Genomic DNA, 3,322 nt, shown 5'->3' on the forward strand with positions numbered 1-3,322 from the left:
GGAGAAAAACTGCAGCAGGTTTTCTGTTCTTGCTCTGTCTTACAACAGAAGCTTTAATTTGCTGCCCAAAGAGACTTCTGATATCTGGGAAGGCTCAAAGGCTCTGGAGCCAGTGTTGCCATTTTCTTCTATTACATCAGGAGGAGTTGAGAAGAAATGCTAATGACTGAGACCAGGCAACTCAATGACAAGAAAACGCAAGAAACAACGACAATAGCTTCTGTAAAATCTTTGGGCATTAGAACTACACTGACYTACAAGGACATTTAAATAAACTGACTGTCTTCCTGAGAACTTTAAAGAGAATGAGGGAAAAATACAAGTAAATACAAATACTGAAAGAAAGAAATGCTTGCTATGTCTAAAAGTATCTGTTGAAACACTTAAAACTTCATAGCTATGTGGTAGTTTCTCCCGTATAGGCCATTTTTCCTTACACACAAGTCAGGTGGCAAGTATTTGTGCATATATACTCAGGACGCATCTTGGCAGACAAACTGTCAGAAGATGCATTTGCAACAGTTGTCATAAACATTAATACTTTTCTGTACTTCCATCTCCCACACATCAATGCATCAAAGAGCTAACTGCAACCTTGAACACTCTTCAGCAAGATTATTTACAAACAGCATACCTTGGAAGCTGCTCTTTCATCCAAGCACAAAGTGATATAATTTTCACACAAGCAGCCAGAAATGCTGCCACACAGTTCCCAACCATCCCCCTTACCCACTTCCTGGAGCTGGACAGGTTTAAAGAATCTCTGGGCACATTCAACCACGAGCCACAGCGGCTCTTCCTCTCTCCTCAGTCCACTGCTCTTCATCACAAGCAGTTTCAGTTTCCGTGCTGATAACTAGTTCAACTGTGCAGCTTCTCGCTTCCCCTTGGTGACTTCTTCCAACCCGCCTCCCCCTCACCCCATGTCCCTGTCTCCTAACCTGCTCTTTACTAAAGAGTTCTCTCTCCTTTCAGCTCTCTCTCATTAATACCACAAAACTGTCTTTCATCATTGTGTCACTCACTGCTTCCACAGTCTGATCCATCAGACTTTGAAGCTATCCAGTACAACTTTTCCTGTCTCTTCTTCAATTCCACCACTTCACAAAAACACATTTTTGGGCACACAAGGCAAATGACAGTCTCTTCTTACCTGTGGCATGGCCTTTTTTGCATTGCCTACAGTGAACTTCAACTGCTCTAGAGCAGGAATCATGTCTTACTCCACGTTTTGCAAAACATTATACAGTTAATATGGTGTTCAACATCTATTACTTTGTTACCGTATAAGGAAAGGRTACTCTGCTTTTCTATTAATACTGAAAAACAATTATATATGCCAATCCTATGACTGAGAACTGTAAATAAATAGTGGGTGATAAGTAATGGTAGATTTTAGCCAGAATGTAACTGATTCTTTTGACTCCATGGGACTAAACAGAAAGTTATTTATATGATCATAGATTTGCATCTAACAAGATAGTCAGTCTCCTCCTCATGCTACAACATTTTGTAATAGGAGAAGAGCAACTATGAGCGGTTCTTAAAAATAATAATAAAAAAAAATCTTTGAACAGTGTTTGGTTTTCAAAAAAAAAAAAAGCCTGCACACCTAGCATTCTTGCTTTGCTCCCTTCATTTAGAATTGTACTCAAATGAACATACTGAACATAYCATAACTTAGAACAAGGCTTCAACCATTTCATTAATACCTCAATTGCAATAATAAAACTCAACCTGTAAACAAGCACAGTTTTTTCCAGAAGAATATAATAAAATATACATCTGATCTGCCTATTACAGGACAAGGTGTAGCTGTAAAGTGAAACATCACTTGGATCAACATGAAAAGGAATTTCTAAATAAGAGACATTTAGTAAAAGGCAATAAAACCTTTTTTTGAGAGATATGTAGTCTCTTAGCACAAAGGAACTGCCTCTCAGAGGTGGCTTCTTAAACAGTTTCCGCTGAATATAATATATTGGACTTCCCTTTTTAAAGCAGTTCTTTCTTCYGAAAACAGAGTGAACATTTTTTTTAGTCCTAACTTAAATCCTAAATTAAAAGCCAAATTTTTAAACTTACTGTGAAATGATGTTGAAGCTGAGGATATCTACTTCATCAGTAAAAAACAGAATAACTTTAAAAAGGAAAAAATGTTTTATTATTTGATCCATCTAACAGACCATTCCTGTATTTATCCTGTATTGACTTACAGGAAAAAAGTTTAAAAATAATTKTGAACTGGCATTACAGCAAGTTTCCTAACAGTGAAATATACGCAGCCTCTCAAAAGGACTAACGGAAACCCTTGATATTAGACATAACCTTTATAGTAGTCACCTTACACCCACCACTGCACAACTATTTGAATCAACAGTTTTTTCAGCCTAGCAAAACCTTGTTATGACCCTCATCAACACAGCATGCGGCTACCTCCAAACCAGCGGGGTATGACACCMTTACGTGGAATAAAAGCATCACTTCTCTTGTACGGAGGAGGCACTGAAGCCTCAAGTAGAGCAGGTGAGCATCACCCGAATGATTCAAGAAGCGAGCTGCTAATCACAGAAACATCTCCTAAGGTCTAGTTTGGACAGACACCAATGCACAACTCTATCAGCACTTCGGGAGCAAAACTGCGGTGGCATCTCGTCTCACGCACAGGATTGCAACCGCTTGTTACTGCCTGTGCAGCAGCACAAGAGCAGTTTCTACGTTTCTTTTATCGACGAGCCTGCCTCGGACTAGAAAGGAAGACGCGCTGCCAATAACCAAGTGAACGCGGATACTGGAAGAAGACCTACTTCCTTAGTTTATCCTGCTTAGTTTATCCAAAGAACTGCACGTTTAATTTTACTGCATTATGGTACTTCGTAACTTCAAAAACACGGTCTTCTTATCTCAGGATCAGTCCGCAACGCTTACCTAGCAGACCTCTGGTAAAAAAAACAAGGAAAAAACTTATAGCAAAGGCGAGCTGCGCGTGAACAGCGCGGAGAGGCGCTGCCGCACCCCGCCGGCACCGCAGGTGCCTCCCAGGACGAGGCAGCGCAGTCCGAGGGACGCGACCCCGCGAAGCGTTTTCGGCCCCGGCGCACAGCGGCCGCCGCCGCCTCCCCGGCCCCGGCCTCGCCCCCAGCGGCGGCGCCCCCCGCCGCCAGGGCAGCGCCGGCGACCAGTTCACCCCCCGTGAAGCCCTCGGGGCGGCGCGCCAAGGCGCGGCTCCCCGCCCGCAGCACGGTCCCGGCAGCGGCCTGCGGCGCGGCCGCGCTCCCCAAAGCCGCCCTTCCTCCTCCTCGGGCAGCGCGGCGGCCCCTCG

Source organism: Rhea americana, unplaced genomic scaffold, assembly GCF_003343005.1.
Source record: "Rhea americana isolate MKP2758 unplaced genomic scaffold, rheAme1 scaffold_24, whole genome shotgun sequence".
In the NCBI taxonomy this organism is placed as follows: domain Eukaryota; kingdom Metazoa; phylum Chordata; class Aves; order Rheiformes; family Rheidae; genus Rhea; species Rhea americana.